This window comes from Pongo pygmaeus, chromosome 14, assembly GCF_028885625.2.
Source record: "Pongo pygmaeus isolate AG05252 chromosome 14, NHGRI_mPonPyg2-v2.0_pri, whole genome shotgun sequence".
Classification (NCBI taxonomy): Eukaryota; Metazoa; Chordata; class Mammalia; order Primates; family Hominidae; genus Pongo; species Pongo pygmaeus.
Genome location: NC_072387.2, coordinates 33,236,012 through 33,259,645, shown reverse-complemented (window position 1 = coordinate 33,259,645; position 23,634 = coordinate 33,236,012). Strand labels below are relative to the sequence as shown.

The 23,634-nt window shown below is 42.5% G+C and overlaps 1 protein-coding gene and 1 long non-coding RNA gene across 2 annotated transcripts in view; one reads left to right on the top strand and one right to left on the bottom strand.

The window, feature by feature from the left end:
- Positions 1-23,634, top strand: part of LOC129011234 (VPS10 domain-containing receptor SorCS3-like) — a 174,613-nt gene that overhangs the window by 4,598 nt on the left and 146,381 nt on the right. The window lies entirely within an intron of this gene.
- LOC129011235 (uncharacterized) lies at positions 19,217-20,928 on the bottom strand. The gene is made up of 2 exons (XR_008493283.1): positions 20,058-20,928; positions 19,217-19,742 (listed from the first exon to the last, which is right to left on the bottom strand). It is a non-coding gene; the product is annotated as an uncharacterized LOC129011235 (long non-coding RNA).

Genomic DNA, 23,634 nt, shown 5'->3' with positions numbered 1-23,634 from the left:
AGCCCAGTCCCCGTGGCTTACAGGGAAACAGAAAAACACATTATTCTGTCCTTTTCCTTCAAATGAAAGAAGAAGCCTCCCTGCTTGCTCAGTGAGTTGGCAAATGGCTCTGGAGAGTGGAAAGTTGTGAAGGCACAGTCCACTTCTCCACACCCCCTCCTCCTTGGATTAACCCTTCATGGGGCCCCCCATTCCTGGTGCCGAGGTGAAAACACTGCATCTGCCCTAACATTGATCTTCATTTCCTTCCAGCAGCGCACTCGAAGTGGCAGCAGTTTGCAGGCTGCTGCCCCTGCAGTGTGTCTGCTTGGAATACTTGCCAGGTAGTTCTCAATTAATGTGCCCAACACTGCATCTTGGTGAAGAGAAATGGGGAGATGCTGATATTTCTAGGCCCTCCCAGATCACCCTGCCCTGAGCATACCAGTAGGTGTAACACAGAGATTATCCCAGGCAGGATTTCCTACCCTTAACTAATTCAGCTGGACTGTGTTCTAAAATATTTACTCCTAATGTGCAAAATAGTGACAGATTTGATCACATTAATTGTATTTCACTCACTGGATCATCTAATTGTGGCTCCCAAACAGATTTTTCAAATAGCTTTTGGCTGGATTGCCTTGTCTTCATCGTCCCTGCTCACAGTTCCTGTGTCACAATATCTTAATGCATTCTGCCTTTTTCGAGGCTTAATAAAGAAGCCTGCCACAGAAGCCATTCTTCAGGGTTTTGCAAAAAAAAATTGTTTTCAATTAGTATTACATGGGGAAACCATCTCACTTGAGATGTAGCTGGGAAATGCATGGGGACATAACAGCACTAATTGCTCCTGGTCATTGTTGGTCTGAGGGGCCGTGGGGAGAGGAGGAGCTGGGCACAGGTTATTTATCTGCTCTGTGATTTCTCTGATGGCTGGATTACAGGGTGTGATTTCCTTCTCAGATCCTTCAGTGATTTCCAAGGTGAGCAGAAGTTGCAGACTCCTTAATTGGGAGGTCTGATTTAGTGATTACAGAGATGCAGTGGCTGGAACTTGCTTTGTAGCTGGCAAAGAAGGAATGCCCAGAAGCAGCTTCTCCAGTGGTGCTGGATTTAAGGGAAAGGGAGTTGGTGACTTCAGTGGCAGGAAGGCTCAGTGGACAGAAGGGAAAATTGCTTTTTCCTTGGACTGTGTAAATCTATTGTCAGTGAAGGAATCCTGGAACTGGATGATCTGTGGGCCCTGAATCATCTCATAAGGAGCAGAGAGGTGCGACAAAGCAGACACTCTGTGATAGAAAGATTTGGCTGGAGACTAGTGGTTTATCCAAGGCTAGGTACAGATTGGCTAAGTCACTTAAGGCCTGTGGCTTGACCTACCTGTTGATTTCCTGCTTTCTGCCTTTTTTGGCCTCTTGGCTGGTTTGAGATACTTCCCTTAAAGGGAGAAAATGTCAAAGGATGATTCTGCAGTAAGTTTGAAGGAGAAAAGAGGCCTTGTGGAGGAGGAGGTGGGAAATATAGAATGTGAATGCCTAGTGGGTCACTAGGCAGTTCTGGTAAGCAGAACTGGCTCTGTGGGATGGATCGAATTTGGCTAACCAAGTTTATTCTCCTGGTGTTGTGGGTAACTGAGAAAAGGCTCTGGATAGGGCTCTGACTTTGTTGGTAGTCACTGGAGATGAGGGAGCTTTGCCTTACACATGGTTGGCACTTGATAATGTTTGACTGAGTGAATGAAAGACAGTCTCAAGTCTCATCAAGCAGAAGCTATAAAGGAATTAGAAATTGTTGTTGCCTGGGATAGCAATGATTTCAGAACTTGACAGCTACTGTAGCCAGGAGTGTTTCATCTGGTGTGTCTGCATTCTGGCTTGAGGAACTTTGGTTTCTTAAATTCAGATCCAGAGTCCATTAGCCTGGCATTCAAGGCTATGTATGTCCCGGGTCTACTTCTCCAACTTTGGATTTGACTCTTCCCTGATTGAGTCCTGCATTCTGGCCGGGGCAGCGCCTTCATTGTCCCAAGCACCTTGAGGTCTGTTCCACTTGGGGTACCCTTCTTTCTTGATGAAAGGGCACCTGTTATTCATAGCTCAGTTCAACATTCAGACTCAGTGGCTCTGTGAAACTTTCCTTGGAAGCATTTATTTCTCTTTTCCCCTACTTGTTTATAGAATTTGCAGAATGCACCACACATTTGGTCATATTTAGTTTAGTACTTACTTTAGTCTTATATTATTTGGTGAGTGTTTTGAGGGTAAGAGCTGAAATAATTAAAACAGCACCCCCTCCCTCCAATCACCATCAAGTGTGAGTTCTGTTCTTCTCATCCATGCCTGGCAGCATGTGCCGTAGGGTAGTACATAGCTCAGTAATACTGAACTCACCTGGGGAGTTGGACCGTGCCTTAGCTGCAGGGTAAGAGGAGAGGAAAGAAGATCATTTTGCCCTAAGATAAGTAGCAGGTTAACACTGTCTCTTAATAACACTGAGTTTAGACAACTGGTGTATTATTTAATGTATGAATGTTACCATAAGATTCAGAGGGATCTCTATGCTACTTAGTAAGAGGATAGAAATAAGGACTAGTTAACAATCCTGGCTTCTCATGCACTTCAAAGATCAGATGGACACCCCCATAAGACATTCATCCATTTTCTGAGTGTTTCCTATGTATGTGGCATTCTCCTAGAAACTGTGGGGTTGGTAGAAGTGTGATGGAGAGGAGACAAAGAAGGATGAGACAGCATTTGCCTCGTAGTCGTGCTGACATGCTTTGGATGTGAGACTGCTCTTCTGTAAAGTTAAATAACACATGACAAGACGACAGATGCCATGGGGTGATATGTGGTTAATTGTCAAGTGATCGTTTCAGGCTATGAGCTCACAGAAGAGAGGATCCCTGTGGGACATACTACAGGAATTTGAGACTTGCAGAATGTCAAGGCTGGAAGTGCACTTGGGAATTGTCTTCATCAAATCACTCATGATAGAGATGAGGATATGAGGCTCAGACAGAAACGTGGCAGCCGACCTTGGACCCTGCTTATGTTTTTTCTCTTGGAAGAGCCATCCCCTCTTCCCACCCATTTTTCTCCTTTCTTCTCAGGTTAATAGAGCATTTTCCTTCTAAGAGGATTTGTGTGTTTTCACTCTGGTGAGGTGCCCATTTTATAGGTAGGGTAGACTGAGGCCCCAGGATGGGTATCATATGAGGCTAGTCAGAGAGATTTAGGAATAGATTCTTTCCTTCTGTTCTGGGGCCATGCTCTATAGTCACCCTGCCCATCCACCGCGGTGGCTGCAGACAATGAATAACAAGCTAGTTAATGTTGGACAAGCTGTATCTTACTAACCATTGTTAATGGGGGCCTCTTGTGAGTCACCTTGTTATTTGAGTTAGTGAGTGAATCAAGCCTGGTTACATCACAACCAGGAATATTTTGCTCATTTATTTTGATCAGTGTAGTTTGGATTTAATTATTTATGGAAATACTGTTGTTTATAGTACACTAATAAATGTTCTATAGTAAATTTGGAAAAAATAATGGAGTCTAAGAACCTCAGGATTGCACAGATTGTTTTCTGCTATTGAGTGCATGCAGGGAATCAGAGGAAGCCATCCCTGCTTGGTTGAGATGAGAGGGACCTGCAGCAGAGTGGGGCCAGCAGGGTTCTTGGTCAGTAAAACTGTGCCCTTGGCTAGGTAGGGGACTGTTACTTGGCATGCATTGGAGAGAGAAAAAACCTAATTAGGGGAAAAACTGGAAATAAAGCTATGTAGGATAATCAAGGATTCTATTGGGTTGTGGGATTATTTAGTATGGGTGTATGGTACAACTTGTGTGAATTCGTATTTGTGGAGAGATTTCATCATGAATGCAATCCTCTTCCGGATTTGTTGAGAACAGATAGACTGGGAACCTGAAACAGGCCACATACTAAATAAGATCATGGATTTTGCAGCCAGGTGCCTGGGTTCAAGTCCTGCCTCTGTTTCTTAATAGCTGTGTGACATTGGGCAAGTTGTTACCCTCTCTGCTGTTTCTTCATCTGAAAAAAGGGGGTGATGATATAGTATCTCTACCTTGGGCTGTTGTAAGAATTAAGTGAGACTGTACAGGGCAGAGCGCTTAAAAGAAGTGCCTGACCCATTTGTAGCAAGCACTCAAGATACTTTAGTTTAGTTATTATTTTTATATCTGGAAGGGGCCTTCCCTTAATTTTCAGATGGAAATGTTGAAGCAGAGGAAGGAGGCACTTGCTCAAAGTTTCCCAGTGAGCTGATGGCAAGGCCTTGGCTAGAACCCAGTTCTCATCAAGATGCTCATTTCAACCACCTCCCATAGTTCATGTCCCCAGTCAATGAGTTTTTGCCATGTCTACCTTTTATGTCATGCTAAAGTAGATGTTGAAAAGGATCTAGAATTGAATAACTGGGGACCTGTATTCTTGAAATTCATACTCAGAATTTGTAATAGAAACAGAATCATATTCGTTAGATGATTACACTAATAAGCTATGAATAAGTTTAACATTATTACAGGGCTTTTATTGCATGGAGAGTTAAGGGATCCAGAAAGATGAAGAGTAGCTTCTCTCAGATTGGGCATCCATGATACAACTCACAGCTAATCAAGGGAGACTTCTTGAGGGAAGTGAGTAAAGTGTGTAGCTTCTAGAACATTGGAGAACACTGGGTTGCTGGGGCTGGTTGACAAGCAGATCCCATTGTGCCAAAAACTCATCTATGCCAAAGTCATGGCCTAGACCTCAATGTTACATTTTTCCTCTCCTCTTCTGTATTTGTGCCTGCTGTGAAATGGGCATATCACATGGATTGGAGCTATCTGTAGAATATCTGCAGCCTGTTCCCCAGAATTATCACACTGGTACAATCCACTACTTTGTGGTGATCTATACCCATAGAGTTGTAGGCTTGAGTTCCCTTTTTGCCTTCACCCTATGTACCAAGACTGGAACCTGAGAGCCCTACGTAGACACTAGAGGGAGTGTTGCCCTGGGAAAGAAGTGAAAATAAATAGGATGAAATAACAAGACAATGCTGTACCAGGAATTGTTCTGAAGGAGGGAAGATGAAAAGTAGCCTGTAAGTGAATTGTGTAGGGGTTGTATGATGATCCATAGATGAATAGTCATTTGGCAGCAGGACAGTTTTCAATCCTTGGGGGCTGATCATTCAGCCTCTTCCTACAGAAAAAAGGGGAGTAGATACAAACACGTTCATTCAGCAGTTAGATACTCAGACCATTAATGACTGAACTAACACTCTACAAATAGATTCAGCTGGAAGTGATGCTTAGGCTGGGTTCTCACATCTCTTCTGTATTTCCTTCCTTTTTGCTTCCTTGCTCTCTTGTTTCTGGTGGTTAGTCAATATGTGCTTATTGAGTTGAACAGAATAAATACTTGCTTAAATACTTAAAAGTGCCTGGGTAAAGAACAGGTGTCTTGGGGATGGAGTAGTGTCTGGCCTGCTGTTGCTGGCCTGGGGTCTGCACCCTGGGACATTGCAGTTGTCTCTCACAGGCTCTCAGGTCCCACATGCCTGACATCCTCCCAAAAGCCTTTTTGACATCTATGGTGAGGTAGGCAGTTTCTCATTCAGATGGTTAGAATCAGGTTAAAGATTACACTGCTGCATAAGAAATAAACTTTTTCTTTTAAAAATCTGTTCTCAGTGGGAGATGAAGAACAATTACTGAGTTGAACATTTTCAAGACTAGAAAAATAGCTCAAGCTGCCATATCTGAATGTGATTACACATAGTGGGGGAACTTGTCTACAATAAGAGTTCTGAGACAATGAAGCTGGTGACACAGAGAAACTTGTTTTCCAGAGTGGTGGTGGAAGAGGAGGGTATCCTTACTGGTGAAAGAGTTGCTTATCTCACTGTGTTGCTTTCAGTGTTATTCATGCTTGAAAGCAAACTTTTGTTTGAAAGATTTCTCAAAACTCTAAAGCGTCTTTTCTGTCATGAGAAGGTCCCTAAGCCACAGCAACCTTGAACAAGTCTCTAAGCCTTAGTTTCACTGCCTGTAAAATGATGATAATACTGGACTTGCAGGATTGTTGTGAATCTTAGAGATGATGCCTATAAAGGGCCTAGCATAATAGGCTATTTTAACATAAGAATGTTAATTTTTGTAATTCCAGTACTTTGGGAGGCTGAGGCGGGCAGATCACTTGAGGTCAGGAGTTCGAGACCAGCCTGGCCAACACAGTGAAACCTCTGGGCTCTACTAAAAAAAAAAATACAAAAATTAGCTGGTGGCACATGCCTTTAATCCCAGCTACACGGGAGGCTGAGGCTGGAGAATCTCTTGAACTCAGGAGGCAGGGGTTGCAGTGAGCCAAGATGGTGCCACTGCATTCCCCAGCCTGGGTGACAGAGTGAGACTCCGTCTCAAAAAAAAAGAATGTTAATTCTTATTTGGAGATCTGTTGGTACTCTATCCGCATTCCCGGGATGTTCCTTTGCTCTGCATGCTGGCTTGATTTCCAACCACCAGCACCAGGGACCAGCTTTCCCTGGCCACTGTAGCTTGCTTTGATCACACAAGCTACAGGCTGGAAGAGTCAAGGAATTAGTGCCTGTGAGGGTGCAGGGAGCAGCCACTACCAATGACTGGTAGGAGTTGATGGATAAATATCCAGCCCCCTTGACCACTGGGGTTGGCTAACTCTGAGACATGTTTCTTTCATGGTTTCCCAGAGCTCCCCGTGGGATTAAACCCCAGTTTTAAATATATTTTAAATGTGTGTGTTTGTGTTTTAAATGGGTGCATTATTAGTAAGGAGAGAGCCTGCAAGTATGATTTTAAAAAATGGAAAATGCTTCTTTCAAGCATGCCTAGATTTGGTCTTACTTCAAGCACATGTATTTTCATTCATTCTTTCACTCATTCATTCAATAATTTGTTTGCTTAGTATGATGCCAGTTAAGTTATTTGAATTTTCTGGGATTCAGTTTCCTCACCTGTAAAATGAAAAAGTTGCAAAAATTGGTGCAGCCCATCTCACCACAAAGTAGATGTGGTATTAGGTCAGTCATTTCTTGGTGGGTGAAATGGGCATAATCCTATTTGCTCCCTTTATGTCACAGTTAAAAAATGAGATGGTGCACATGGAAGCATTTTGAAAAGAATAGGGGGTGATATGAACTCAAGTTGTTAGTTTACCTCACCTCTCCTTTATTCCTTAAGGAGCTAGAGACCCTTTGACAACAGATTTGAGACCAGGTGCAGCTCTTGCCTTCTTCTGCCTTCTCTCAGTACAAATGAACACTTCCATTAACACGCATACCATGGTAGTAAACCCAAGATTCTTATTCCAGGCATGATGTGCAATTTATTTCAAGGCACGTCTGATATAATAAAATTCTCAGATGGGAGGGTAATTTGGATGTTTTAACAGAACATTTGCCCCAGGTCATGACCTGTATTGATTGCTGTGCCTTACTCTTTTCAGATCATGTGAAGTGTTTAGAGAGCACCTAGTATATGCCTAGTGAGGCAGCATGTGCAAAAAAATCTATGTGATGCAGACTAGACACCCAAGAAAACTTACAATTTTGTGTGTGGTAAACATATATTGGACAGCTATTGCAGAGAACAGTGTGAGATAGCATAAGACGTGCTAATTGGAGCATGCTTAGGAAATAACTTGAACATAAGACCACAGTGAATGAAAATTAATGAAATTATTAAAAAATTCTGGTTGTTTTTATTATCTGCAACAAAATCTACTAGCACAATAAGAAATAGATGTCGTACTCTATCACCAAACCTGGGTCACTTGACAAGGAATGTTCTGAGCTTTGAGGTCAAATAGATTACCTGTTGTTCTAGCAATTGTTCAGAATTCTGCTATGTCAGTGTGGTGTGTAAATTTCTTGTAGAGAACTCTGTTTTACCATGTGTTTCTACTTGTTTTATTTTTTTTTTATAGGAAGATAAAGAATATGCTATTTCACCATAGTACTATGATATTCCAACTTTTTAGTTGTATTATTATTAGATATTCTAATTTGTACTGATTTCTTTCTTTCTAGGCCTGTTTCCCTTCTGTCATCTTGAGATTTCTATTTATTTTACTCTTGGATTAGTGCCTCTGTTTTTTGGATCCCATTCCTCTGTTGTGGGCTGCTTTTCATTTTTCTGTGGCATATCCTCAAGTAATCTTTCTCAGAGAATGCATGGGAATGTCTTGGTTTATACCTCTTGTCCTGATAGAATATGAATAGATGTATTTTGACTCTCAAAAGATCCAGGCTTAGATGATGAATCATATGATCACCCAGTGCTTGGGAGATATTAATGCTTTAAAAATTTTTAATTTAAAAAATTTTTTGTGGGTGCATAGTAGGTGTATATATTTATGGGGTACATGAGATGTTTTGGTACAGATATGCATTGCATAATAATCACATCATGGAAGATGGGATATCTATCCATTCAAGCACTTATCATTTGTGTTACAAATAATCCAGATTATACTCTTTTAGTTATTTTAAAATGTACAATTAAAATTATTATTGACCCTAGTCACCCTTTTGTGCTATCAAATACTAGGCGTTATTCATTCATCTTACTTTTTGTACCCATTAATAATCCCCACCTCCCCCTCTCCCCCACTACCCTTCCTGCCTCTGGTAATCATTCTTTTACTCTATGCCCATGGGTTCAGTTGTTTTCATTTTTAGATCCCACAAATAAGTGAGAACCTGCCATGTGTGTCTTTTGGTGCCTGGCTTATTTCACTTAACATAATGACCTCTACTTCCATCCATGTTTTTGCAAATGACTGAATCTCATTCGTTTTTATGGCTGAATAGTACTCCATTGTGTATATGTACCACATTTTCTTTATCCATTCATCTGTTGATGGACAGTTAGGTTGCTTCCAAATCTTGGCTATTGTGAATAGTACTGCAGCAAACATGGGAGTGCAGATATCTCTTTGATATATTGATTTCCTTTCTTTGAGTATATACCCAGCAGTGGGATTGCTGGATTGTATGATAGCTCTATTTTTAGTTTTTTGAGAAACCTCCAAACTGTTCTCCATAGTAGTTGCACTAATTTACATTCCCACCAACAGTGTACAAGGGTTCCCTTTTCTCCATGTCCTCACCAGCATTTGTTATTGCCTGTCTTTTGGATATAAGCCATTATAACTGGGGTGAGATGATATGTTATTGTAGTTTTGATTTGCATTTCTCTGATGATCAGGAGATCCACTTTTTAAAAAGATTCTTGGCATGTCTAAAATTTTGTTTTGCTCTCACATTGGCATGGTGGTTCCTCTGGACATAGAAATCTAGGGTCAAAAAAAGTTTTTCTTGGATTTGGGAAGTACTTAGGTTACTTGATGATTTTGTATCATGTGCTGTTTGGCATTATATGTGTCTCCCCTTCTACTCATGGACTGATGAAGGTGGGAAAAGGAGGTACATAACATCAGATACCTGTGACTTTGTTCAAATTAGTGATGTGCAACCCTTGAGGAAGCCTGATGCATTAAAACTGGATTTACACAAAATCGGTAGTATAAGGTGGGGGATTAAACGCTCTGCAGAACCATTTGCTATTGACACTCATTATACAAATACCTTCAATGTAAAACTCAACCAAAAGAAGTAGTTTTAGGCAGGGTGCGGTGGCTCATGCCTGTAATCCCAGCACTTTGGGAGACCGAGGCAGGCAGATTACCTGAGGTTGGGAGTTTGAGACCAGCCTGACCAACATGGTGGAACCTTGTCTCTAGTAAAAATTCAAAAATTAGCCAGGTGTGGTGGCACACACCTGTAGTCCCAGCTACTTGGGAGGCTGAGGCAGGAGAATCACTTGAACCGGGGAGGCAGAGGTTGCAGTGAGCAGAGATCACATCACTGCACTCCAGCTTGGTTAACAGAGCTCTGTCTCAAAAAAAAAAAAAAAAAGGAGTAGTTTTATTTATTTAATTTTAGCTTCGGGGGTACATGTGAAGGTTTGTTATGTAGGTAAACTCATTTCATGGGGGCTTGTTGTACAGATTATTTTGTCACTCAGGTATTTAAGCCTAGTACTCAATAGTTATTTTTTCTGCTGCTGCCATCCTCCACTCTCAAATAGCCCCCAGTGTCTGTTGTTCCTTCCTTTGTGTTCATGAGTTCTCATCATTTAGCTCCCACTTGTAAGTGAGGACATGTGATATTTGGTTTCTTTTTATTTAAAAAAATTTAAAATCATTTTTAAAAACCACAGCAATAGCCAATTAATATGGTTTGGAACTGTGTTCTTGCCCAAATCTCATGTTAAATTGTAATCCCCATTGTTGGAGGTGAGGCATGGTGGGAGGTGATGGGATTGTGGAGACAGATTTCTCATGAGTGGTTTAGCACCATCCTCTTGGTACTGTCCTTGTGACAGTGAGTGAGTTCTCATAAGATCTGGTTGGTTAAAAGTGTGCCGTGCCTCCTGCCCCCACCCCGCCTTGCTCCTGCTCCTGCCGTGTAAGACATCTGCTCCCCCTTTGCCTTCTGCCATGATTGGAAGTTTCCTGAGGTCTCCCCAGAAGCAGAAGCCAATGTGTTTCCTGTACAGCCTGCAGAACCATGAGCCAATTAAACTTCTTTTATTAAATATAAAATACACTGTCCTAGGTATTTCTTTATAGCAATGTGAGAATGGACTAACACATCAGTATTCAATATATATTTGTGGAGTCCCCTCTATGTGCCAGGTGCTGCTGGATTCTGAGTCTGTAATGGTGAGCAGTGCATGACAACACTAGGGACATTTAACTTAGGAAGGGCAGAGAGGGAGATGCAGATGAGTGGAGATTGCAAAGATGTGTGGGGTGGATTAGGTGCAGAGGAGAGGGCATAGTGTTCTGGGCATAGGGCTTCTGTGGCAGGGAGGAGCAAGTGGAAAGGAAGGACAGTGTGGCTGGAGCAGAGAGGCTGGGGGATGGTGAGAGATGAGATGAAGCTAGACAGGCAGGCATGGGCAGGACTAAGCAAGGGTTTAGTTCTTTATCCCAACAGCAAAGGGATGGCCTGTCTTGGTGGCTTATGCGTGCAATTCTAGCACTTTGGGAGGCTGAGGAAGGCAGATCCCCTGAGCCCAGGAGTTTGAAAGGCAACATGGAGAAACTCCGTCTCTACAAAAAATACACACACAAACAAAATTAGCTGGGCATGGTGGCATGCACCTGTGGTCCCAGCTACTCAGGTGGCTGAGGCTGAGGTGGGAGGATCACTTGAGCCCAGGAGATTGAGGCTGCAGTGCGCTGTGATCATGCCACTCACTGCACTCTAACCTGGATGACAGAGTGAGACCTTGTCAAAAAAAAAAAAAAAAAGAAAAAGAAAAAAAAGAGGTGAGCCATGAAAAGTTTTATAGTAGGAGAGTGATAAAATGATAAAATTAAATGTATATTAAAAAATCACTCTGATCACCCTGTGGGTTAAAGGGAAAAAAGGATGAATGCTAAGAGGATGTAGCTGAAGAGGATGATGGCTTGGATGGTGGCAGTGGGGGTAGATAAGAAGGAGTCCACTGAAGAAATATTTGGCAGATGTAGTTGATTGTGTCGTTAGCTCCTGTTCTTAATTTCTCTTTATAACTCCCTTTGTATGGGACCTTTGCAGTGCCCTCTCTCTGAATGGGACCTTCTTCCCCATCTTCTAACTTTTGGTTTGGCCTTGTGACTTGCTTGGCCAATAGAGAGTTGGAAGTGATAGTGTGCCAGTTCTAAGCTCAGTTATCAAGAAGGATGTGTGTTTCTACCTGTTTTCTTGTGCCTTTGGGGTGGCCATGAGAAAAACATAGCCTATTGGTCTCAGGAAGAGGATGAGAGACAACTAGTACATAGCCATTCCCAGCCAAGCCCACGCTAGACCAGCCCAGCCCAGCTAGAACCACCTAGCTGAGCCCAGTTATGATCAGCCAACCCCAAGCTGCCCTGAATATTTCTGAGAATAAAGTGATTGATTGTTGTGAGAATAAGTGATTGAGATTTAGGTGGTTTATTTTGCAGCATTTTTGCAGCAGGTAAAATCAATAGAACTTGAGAGATTGGATGTAGCAAATTTGTGGGAACATAATTATAGTATAAAGTGAGGTTCACCTATATTTCGAGATCATTAGCCTGCTACATACATGCTCAGGGATGGACTTAGGAGTGTTTTTTTGGTGGTTGCCTGCCCCTTGCCTCTCTTTACAATTCATGGTTTCTTTTTCTGGAGCTGAATGCGGTAGGCCAGATTTATAGTCCGAAAGAATTAATTGTCTACTCTTTTTCCTTCTCACTCTCCTTCTGGCAGGCTAATCAGATTCCAGCAGAGCCTGAGAGCTGAGTAATCCTCAGTTCCCTCAATAGGGGCCTTCAGACCCTAACATTTAGTGTATTCTTGTTGGAGTTGAAATCAATTTTAGCTCTAACTGTGAAGATGGAATTTCACTTGAAGGGGTGAGAAATACAGGGCCAGGGATTTTCTTGGTTTTGACTGATTATTTAAAATATATTAGTTCTGATAAAATATTGAGCTTTTAAACAACAAATTTAATATAGGGAATTGTACTTTATTTGTTAATGGAAGTTGCAGGGAGATTGGTAGGAGTTGTGCTAAAGGGCACTGTGGTGATTTTGCAAAGTATAGTAATTACTGTAATATTTTGTTGAATTATTAATATCTACTATGCCTACAGGAACATAAGATTCTGCAGTCGAATTCATTTTAAAATTGCCTTTCTCCCTTCTGGTTTTGTTTTGTGTTTTGTTTCTTGTGCACTTACTAATTTTTAAAGAAATGGGGTAGGGCAGTGTTAATTATATTGTATGAAACACTGTTGTCACATGCTAACTGAATATATGCTTCTTCCAAACCGGTTTGCAGTGGCAGATTGAGGGATGCTGAAAGAATCATGTCTGGGGAGAAAGGGCTCATCCGTGTGTTTTTTTCAGGAGCTGAGATGAGGAGAGAAAAATAGCAGAGAGGTCACATGTATGCACATGAGTATTTTGTCTTCATGCTTCTAAGCAGAGCTGGTCCTACCTGTAGATGAAATTGGTAGGTGTTTAGGCATGTGTGATGAAACAGCACAAGTCTCCTTTTTTATTTTGAGATGGAGTTCACTCTTGTTGCTCAGGCTGGAGTATGCAATGGCATGATCTTGGCTCACTTGGCTCAGTTTGTATTTGTATTTTTAGTATAGGCAACATTTCATTATGTTGGCCATGGTGGTCTCGAACTCCTGACTTCAGGTGATCCACCCACCTTGGCCTCCCAAAGTGGTGGGATTACAGGTGTGAGCCACAGCGCCTGACCTCAAGTCCCCTTTCTTAATTGCCTTGACAGTGATTACTTAGTGTCTATTATGTGCTCAAATGAGATTATTGTGCATGATGATGATGATGATGATGATGATGGTCATAGCTTACAGGTTGTTACCTGAGTGGGCTCATGCTGCAATAGGACTCTGGATGGAGTGCAGGGTTATAAATAAGCACTTTTTTTGTTGTTGTTGTTTGTTTGTTTTTTGGTTGTGGCTAAATTGAAATTGCAGGACTAGACTTCACATGAATATCTGCCAGCTTTATGAAATGGTGTAAGTCAGTCAACATCTGAGACTTAAGTTTCCTCATCTGTTTAATAGTTGCAAGGATCAAAATGAAATCATGTTTTGAAAGGGCATTATAAACTATAAATGTACAGATATTTTTAAGGAAATATCATTGTAATTAAATTGTGGAAGAAGTTGCTCATACTCATGTTGTGATTTTGAAGGGGAGCAAGGAGGACTTTTTTCTTGATTTTATTTTTTCCTTTCCAGAATCTTCACAATTAGAGGACCATTTTTCATGTTGAACATTGTTCCCTCTGAGGTCCTCTTAAAATATAAATAATTCAGAGACAATATTTAGAGCTGGAAAGAACACATAATGACCTAACTACATCTTTTTTCTGACGTAGAAAATGTGGGCAAGAGAGATTGTATAGTGCCCAAATTCATCCAGATAGTAGAAACACCCGCATCAATGTCCAGTTCTCTGACTTTTAGTCCAGTGCTCTTTCTGTAACACTCTGATGCCCATTAGTATTCCATTAGTCCAGAGAATTTCCCCCCAGAATGTAGCCTTGGGAAGAATAAATAAATAGATGACTAGTGGGGAGATATCAGGTTTGGGATCCCTTTAGGTGGAAGAGTAGTGCTTGGGTCGGAAGGACCTGGTCTTGAATCTTAGCTCCACCCCTGACTAGGTAGCTGTGACCTGGGCAAGGTACTTTTCTGAGACCTACTTCTCTCCTTTATAAAATCAGGATATAATCCCATTTTGCCTGGTCTTTGTGAGGATTTAGTGAGTTTAAAGTGCTTGCCAAGGTGCCTGTCCTGTGGTAGAAGATACTCTAAAATGAGTAGGAAATGGTTATTGTTAGATAAGAGGTCCTGGAGATTAGCTTGATCTCCCTCACAGCTGGTCTGCCTTCTGCCAGCCATTCTTTCACCCCCCTGTGAGGGTGTGTGTTTTTTAAGAGGAGAGGAAGCTGCACCCTCCAACATTGCTGGTTCCCTTCCCCAGGATGGGGGAGGGAGGACTATGTGAAAGGCTCCTGCAGAGATGCCTGCACAGTGGGGGACACTCCTGCACTGGCCAGAGGATGAGCTGGGACTTAGTAATAGCCCTTCCTTTCTCTTTTTTTCTCAGACAGCAGCAGCTCCAGCCTGATTTAAATTTCCTTTAAAGGAGCTGAGGATGATAGGAGGGTGGAGATGTGCGTCTTCAAAGAACGGCAGGTGACTCTAAAAATGAGACAAATCAAAGCACCTGCATCTATAGCTGCACATTGCTGTGTCTTAGGTGGCTCTGCTTCTTATTTTAAGTTACTAAGGTGGCTTCCTGAAAAGTGGGTTTCAATTTTTTAACTGAGAGTTTATTATCCTGCATGTAACTGTGCGTGCTGCCGATCTGTGAGCTGGGTAGGACCTATTGTTTCTAGTGAACTTACAGCAAGTAAAGCATGACCACCTATGGGTTAACATTTAGGTAGAGGAGGAACTTCTAGGAACAGAAGAAAACAGGAAACACCCCAGAGTCTGAGTCCCTTCTCAGGTATGGGGGCTGGGTCAGCCTTTACCTGAAATAAAATAAGAGCAAGGGATGAAGGGAAGCGAGCTCCTGTGGCCCTCACTCTCCCCTCTACCCAGCACCCTCCACTTTCCTTCTGACCTAGGGAAAATGGTCTAATACTGGTCCTTTGTGTCTTCACTTTTTTTTCTGAGCACTTCACATTTTAAATCTGATATCCTAATGGTGAATGAGTTGGGGATGGTTTGGGAAGGCGTTTTAGGGATGGTGACTCTTGAAATCAGAGCCTGTGCTGTTTGCCTAATTTTTCCAATTTTTAGGGCTGGCATCAGGGAGAGGTAGGCCAGTCCAGACATCTTTCTGGTCCAGAGACGCCTATTTCCTGTCTGACTCATGCCTGAGCCTCAAAAAGCTCCCATGAGATGAGAGCCATGGGCTCTGGCCAAAGACTGGCTCTTCTCTCTGTGTTGGTCAAGTACTTACAGTGATGGATTTTTCTTGGTTTAAGCGGAGGGGCAATTGGGGAGAGCTTTGCTCTGTACCTTTTTTTTCCTTTTTAAATTTTATTTATTTATTTAAAATACATATGACATGAAATTTGCCATTAGAATCATTTTTACTGCTACAACTCAGTGCATATTAATGAAGAACCACTTAAACAGTGACTTCCTCTTGCTCTGTTCTTCACACAATTAAATTCTCTTCTTCAGCATCTGAGCAAATATGGGGATTTCTAGTTTATTCCCCTCTTCTGCCTTCTCCTGTCCCATCTCTAACAATTTTCTCTTCTTTCTTCCCAGAACAGGGGCCCATGGAGTTGGGAATGAGGACGAGTCTTGTAATCTTCAGGGATAAGAAATACGGGAGTATTTTTCATCTCCCCCTTGACAGCTATGTTATTTATTTGTAAAGATAATCATACCTGCTATCACCCAGAGAAAGATATGTGTCTTGCTCCACCACCCTAACTTGTTCTCCTGAAGCAGGGATGGTAATGCCAAATTATCTGCTCCTTGACCATCATGGGCATCCTAGCAATCAGTGACATACCTCAACAGGCAAGCTGCCTTTGTCCAGTACAGTCTTGACATTGTGACTTAGTCTTGGCTAAGCCTTTTTAAGAGGAGACTTGCTTGTACATAGCTGAGATCAAACACACTTCATAGTTGAGTTGTTATTACCTATATATTTATTAATATCATTGTTATTTAAGGTAGTATGATTTGGGAATATAGATAGATAGATAGATAGATACATATCATCCTGCAATAAATAGTTTTAAAAATATCTTGAACAAATTCCTGATTGCACTTCAGTACTGTGATTGATGATGAACAAGAAACAGTTCAGACTTGATCTCGGCCTTCTGGGAACTTAAAATCTAAGAGAAGTATGTGTAGGTGGAAGGATGGAAATCCAAATCAATATTGGAATCAAAAGTGAAGCCTCTGGGGATGGGATCCAGCATTTACTGAAGATCTGCTGTGTGCCGGGTGCCAGTCTTGGGTGCTTTATTTGTGTCATTTCATTTTCCCCTCATAACTTTATGAGTTGGAGGTTATTATTATCTCTCTTTAACAGAAAACTGTGATGAAGAGAAGTTAGATTATCAAGCTCACATGGCTAATAAGCTTCGGAGTGGGTAATGAAATAGAGGAAAATACAGATATAAGGTAGTTGAGTCTACTGTATTATTAATGTTGAAATCAGGATATTACAGAGTTTGTGAGTGCGGATAGGCTGAGAGTATCACAGCAAAAGGGTGGGAGAAGGTAAAGACATCAGCTTTTATTTCATTTTAAAATTACATAATTTTGCAAAAATAATAGACCACAATTAGGATACTCTTACTGTGTGCCAAACACTGAGCTGTAACCTTTGCATTCAGCATCTTGTTTAATCTTCATGGTGACTTGATGAAGTTTCTACTATTACGAGCCACATTGTAAAGATGAGTAAATAAAAGCATGGTGGGGTTCAATACCTGACCCAGGTCACAAAGCTGGTGAGTGACAGATCTGCAAGTCCCACGTGGACCATCTGACTTGAGAGCTCCTCACTTGATGAGTTACAGAGCCCACTTCTCCAATTCATACCAGCAAGGGAAGCAAGGCCTCAGCAATACAAGGTTGAACTGCTGACCCCATGAGGGCTAAGATGGGTTTTCAACTTCTGGGCCTTTTTTCAATTAGGCTGGCACGTTCTTTTCTAGAAGCCTTCATTGAATATTTGTACTTAAGCTCTGGTGTTTCCAGGCAAAGAGCAAGATGAGTAAAGGCTTGGAGATGAGAAGTAATAGGGTGTTTTTGGGAACTAGGAGAGGCAGGAAGAGATAGGTCCAGATCACACAGGCATTGCATAGCCCACTGGCAAACTTGCATGCTATTTTTATAGGCACTGGGAACCCTTAGTAATTTTGAGCAAGAGAAACATGTAATTAGCAATGGCATCAATTGTCCTCAAAACACCACAAAATCCATTCTCCCTACTTCATGGGAGGAAAAAGAAAGGCTCAGAGAGGCTGAGTTTTTGCCTGGAGTCACTCAGCAACTTGTTAGTGGAAGGAGCAGCAGAAGCCCACACTGCCGTCTCTCCTTCCAGCTCTGGGAGCTGCCGGCTGCCTTCCTTTCACTCTGCCTGTTCCCTTCCCACCTCTTGCCTGCTCCCTCCTGGCACAGTGGAGTCCTCTCCATCATTAGAGCAGCCAGTGGGGTTCTGTTGTAATTAAAGGAAGCCAACAGGGAGAAGGAAAACAGAGCAAGGGAAAAAAGCAACCACCAACACCACACAAACTCCCTAACAAGTGCTGTCTATCGCCTTTCATGGGCACTTGCTTGCTTTAAATACAGCAGAGGGAAACCCCATAGGATGGTGTGGGAAAGCAGGTTATTAAGTTGCCTTCAGGCTGGCAGAGTGGGGATTTACTCCTTTTCTTGTCCTCCCTACCCTGCAGTGCAAAACTGATCAAATATTAAAAGTTGAAAGAGACTTCGAAGGCCATTTAGTTCAACTTTTCCTCTAAGGCAGGGCTTCCTCCATTGCTTTCCTCTCTCCACATAGCACCTCTGATACGTTGTTACGTGGTGGCTCCCTCGCTCCCCAGCTCCCCACATTTTCTGGATCAAAGCTCAGGTAGGGATGGGAAGACATTTTCACTAGCAAAATACTGGCCGCACAAGCCTGTTATCATTTACGGCAATGACTTCAGAAATGTCTAATTAATTCATTTATCCAATTAGCCTCTTGCTCTCTGAAATGCTTTTTCTGGGTTGCTGAGCAACTAGGACAGACTTCGAACACATGCATGCTGCTGCTGAATGAACCAGGAGCTTTTTCCTTCACCCTGGTAGCCCCCCACTCCTCTTTCTTCTTTTATTTTTCTGACGCACAGTAAAGAACATCTCTATCATCCCCCATCCTTCTCGACTTCCCCCCCGCCGGCCTCTCTGAATGTGCATGCTGCCTGCCTTAACACATTTCCAAAGGTAACTTTTATGCCAAGCATTTGTCATGGACAAGGAGAATGACAGGATATATGGGCACACAGAGATGCCTTTGTAAAATAATGAAATTATCTGGGCTCAGGCATGACTTGGGAAGAGCTTTGCTGGTTGTTGGGGGAGGCAGGGGTGAGGGCTGGCTAAGGGTAGGCTCAGACGCATTGGGGAAGAGGGTGCAGTCTGTCTTGGGGTGACGTTGCATTAAGTGCAGCTTGACTAGGCAGCAGTTCCATCTGTTTTTATAGTGTGTCCTTCATGGGGGAATTGTCAGCCATCCCCAGTCTGGAGTGCATTGTGAGCAATAAACAGGAGCGGGGCTTAAGGTGAAAATGAAAGGAAAAATATCAACCCAGGAGGGCAGCAAAGTGCCTTGAGGAATCATCCTTGAAGTGTAACACATTTCCGTTTAAGGATGTGAAAATGCCACAGGCTGCTTCACTGAGTTAGAATGTTAGAGATGGACTTTGAGCTCAAACTTCCACCATTCTTCATTTTTACAGATGAGAAAATTGAAGCTCAGGGAGGATAAACTGTTTGCTCAGTGTCTCACAGCCCTGTCCTGCTTATGTCACCACATTCCTCCTAGATTTCATTAAGGGTTCCTTGTCCATAAAATTAGTCACTTGAGTCATCAAAGCTTACTTTTAAAATTTTGACTTTATTTTGGAGTAGTTGAAGTTGGCAGTGAAGATTTGCAGCGCTCAAGGATCTTGGCATCTGTCTCCCCATTCACCTTGACATGTGTGTATTGCAGATGCTAGGGGCACGTGCTTGGGCCCAGTATTCAAATATGAATGAGGAAGAGTCCCTTGTCTTCAAAGAGCTCCCCCAAACCCCTCATGTGGTGGAAGAGATGGACAGTAAAGGAGGAAGGAACTCCTTCTCAGAGACATAAAAGAAGCATTCAGAGAAGAGGAGCTGGGCAATTTGCTGGGCCCAGACCTTACAGTGAAGGGGGCTATGGGGATGGGATGGGGGTGGAGGACATTCCTGGGCAAGGGGACAGCATGGGCCCAGTAAGGAGGCATGAGAGATGGTGACATGTTTGGGGACTGGAGAGTGGGCTGGGAATGGAGCCTTCTAGCTGTCTGGCTTTTCTCTGATACATGGTGGATGGTTTGGTGCTGCCCACACCAACTTCTGGAAGATACTGCGTCTTGCTCTCTGGAATAATAAGAAAGCACAGTTATCTCTACGTATGTGTCAGTATGAAAAAGCATATGCCAGGTTTCCTGGATGGAAATGACTTCCCTTTTAAGTTAGTTCATAAATAATGATGAAGACCATAAAAGTACACATGCACTGCACACATTTAGCTACTGCTGTGGACTGTGCTCGCTGGGAGCAGAGCCTTTAGGAAAACCAGCTGCCCAGAGAAAGAATGAGGGACTATACATTCGCTAAAGCATGGGCTCCCAGAGCCTCCTGCAGGACCAAGGGAGACCTTTTATGGAACAGGGTCTATTCCATGGCACTCACAATTGTAGCAATCACTTAGTCACTCTGAAATTCCAAGAGATAGTCAGAGAAAAAAAGTGGCCTGTGACAATGATTGCCCTGACCAAGCCTTTCCAAGGCAGCAGATGCTTCTTTACTTCCAAGCATTGCCCGTCATGATCAAGTTCTTCCTCCAGCAGTGCAGCCACGTTTCCCTGGTGGCAGACATTCCTTTTCCAAGGTTGGGCTTGCTTTTAGAGGGCCCAGAGATGGCAAACAGCATTGTGCAGTGCTCCTTAGTATAAACTCTTCTCTGGGAATGTTCTTAACAAGGTGGTTTGAGTTTCTCTAGGAATTAAGCTGGGGCTGGCTATTATTTTTCTGGTAAGACTTGTTACTCTAAAATGCATACAGGGTCGAAATCACAATAGTCTGTCTTTGGAGCAATCAGACACACATGGCAATCTAAGGCTCTGGTAAGGAAAAGTCCGTGGGTTCTTATTCAATAAGTATTTGATACACTGGGCTTTGATGGATGTAGACACTGCCTGCTTGGGTTTTCCTAGACCAAAAGGTGAAGTCTCCGGTGGTCACTGCCTCTTGTTTGTTCCTTTGATTTCCTTTGACGAAAAACAATTCTTGTCTTGGTGAGGTCTATTAAATCTGTTCTTTTCCAAAATGGGGCTGGTAGTGCATGGTGGACAGAACTGGAACTTTCCCTCTGGTCATTCCTTGCCATCCCCTGGGTGATTCGGTTTCCCATTTTCTGGGATGTGCTGATAGGGCTTGTCTCCCGCCCCCTCTTATATAAGGAGGCAGGGTGCATCTAGTGCCAGATTTTATTCAACCCTGTAACAATCCCCCCTTTATGACATCATTGCTCATCACCATGGAAACATTTCCTCCGAGTCACAGAGACTGGATTGTGGCATCATAGCATCAGGCAGGAGGAGGAGAAGAGGAAAGGGGAGAGGATTGAAACTGCCTGGAGGGATGAAATACCAATAAAATAGGATGCAGTCACAGAAATAGGATTTTTCTGTCTGGATCCTTGAATGGAGAATCTAACCATGGGCCGCAGGAATAAACCTTATCTAGCATAAGGAGGAAGAGCTTTTGTGGAATGTAGACCTGGGACCTTTTGTTCCTGTGCAGTATTTCTTCAGGGAAATGGAATAATTTTAATGAGAGCTATCCTGTATTTTGTTTTATTTTAGAGACAGGGTCTTGCTCTGATGCCCAGACTGGAGTGCAGTGATGTGATCATAGCTCATTGTAACCTCAAACTCCTGGGCTCAAGTGATCCTTCTGCCTCAGTTTCCTAAGTAGCTGGGACTATAGGTGCATGCCTCCATACCCAACTATTTTTTTTAATTTTTTATAGAGATGGGGTCTCACTGTGTTTCTCAGGCTGGTCTATCCTGTATTTTATAAGCATTTCTTATTTGATCCTCACAAAGTCTCTTTGGACTATTGGATCAGAGAGGTTAAATAACCTGCCTAAGGTAACACGGCTAGAAAATGGCAGAGCTGAAAATTATTAGGGGCATAAGATGTAAACTGTGTTCTCTTGCAGCTTAGCGTTGGGAGAGAGAGAGAGAGAGAAGAGAGAAGAGAGAGAGTATGTTGGAGACAATTATCAAGTTAATAACATATACATAGTTAAAACTGTGGTAGGTGTCATGAAGAGAACAGACATGATGCTTTCAGTAAGGAGATACTGGAGTGTGCATAGGAACTACTTGTGTTTGTATGTTATTAAATTTGAGACAAGGCTCTGAACCTAGTTGGTATGGACTTAGCCAGGCAAAGCGCTGTGCTCACATAGGTACTGACTTTCCCGAGCTCACCTGCTGGGCCCCACAACCAATACCCTTCTCCTCAGCTGCTTTTCTCTGCCTATGCCCCATCTTCTTGCTTCTCCATTTGTCTTCTCCCTTCTCCTGAGATCTTCCTGCCTGCCCTCCTCTCTTGATCCTGTTTCTTCCTACTGATCTCTGATCTTCTCTTTCTCTAGACTATAAACTCCTCAAGAGAGAGAAAACTGTTCCCCTGTTTTATATCTTGGTTTACCCAAGGATCAGGCTGTAGCCTGATCTAGGTCTGCTTCTATGGTCTGCTACAGAAATAAATGAGCAATGTCCCTTTTTAAAGAAAAAAAAATGACTACATTTTTCACAGTTAAAAAATATTGTCTAGTAGACTTTTCTTAACAAACGCCGGCTGATAAATGAATGAACAAGTAACAAGTGAGCATTAAAAGGGAACAAAACCCCAGAGTAAATGGCCAATCCTGTGTTGTTCTACAGCTTGTTTGCCATTGTTGTTTGCATAGGTTCATTCTGATTGTGATTTCAAGTTGTATTCATGTGATCTAGCCACCTTTTCTCTTAATACAACTGGTCCTAGTCTGTAGGATGGTGTCAGCTTAGTGCTTCACAGGGTTCTAAGAGCTGGGGGTGCTTAGCCACGGACCTCCTCTGGGAGCTGCTGTCCTGGTGCCCCATCTGGCAATAGATGGACGTAAGGAAGCCTCATACTTTCCATTTGTGTCACCTTGCTGAGCTTTCCTTGATTCATCTGAGTTTCAGGAGTGTTTGCCACTTGAGTTCAAGGCGCCTTCATGGCACTCCTAGGATTTAAAGTGGGCAGGTTGGTCTCAATTTGGTCTCCAGTGTCTGGGCTGCCCAACTCAGATGAGCACCTTACTGGTTGGAGGTCTGGAATTAGACTTTATTGGAACAGCTGTGTGTGTGTGCGCGCACGTGCGTGTGTGTGCACACGCATTAGTAAACCATATAAAGTGCCTTTACTATCCAACCTTGTTCTTTCCAGGGCCTACAGTAACTTGATCTGACTTCTAAGGGGGCCCTTCTGGACCTGCTTTGTTGATTCTGTCAGAACCATTTATGACGGGCACATCTAGAACTACTAAGTGCCTTTTTTTCCTCTTTTTCTTTGTTGAATGTTACATGGGGAGTGAATAGTGAATTAATTAAGATCACAGGGTTTGGAGTGAGAGAGACAAGAGTTTGATCCTGGTTTAGCCTCTTACTAGCTATATGGTCTTGGGCAAGTTACTTATATTCCCTACATTTAAATGTCTTCATTTACAAAATAGGTATGAATATATATTAGTACCTACTTCATAATGTTGATGTTCAGATTCAGTGAGATACACTTGTATTGTCTTACCATGATGTCTGTCTCACCAAAGTTAACTATGATTAAGTGGGCCAAATGTACCATTTGCATATTTTCCCCCAAAATTATGCAAATACTTTTTGAACTCAGCATAAAACTTTAACTATAGCACAGATCATATCTAGACTTTCTCATGTTTGAATTAGAAGGGTCAGAATAATTGGCATTTTAATTGTTCACCATTTACAGGCACCATAGGTGAAGGGAGTCTAGGAAGAATAACTCTTAGTTGGAACTAATTCCCGAGAGCTTTATCAGATATTAGAGATATTTTCCCCAAGTGTGATTCTGACATTAGGACTGTTAAAGCAAATTAAACAGGTGCAGTCCCCTCCCTCTGAGAGCAAAGAGTTATCTTGCAGCGGGGAAGTTAGTTCAGCTGGACATGTGTCTGTGTTCATATGCAATACACTTC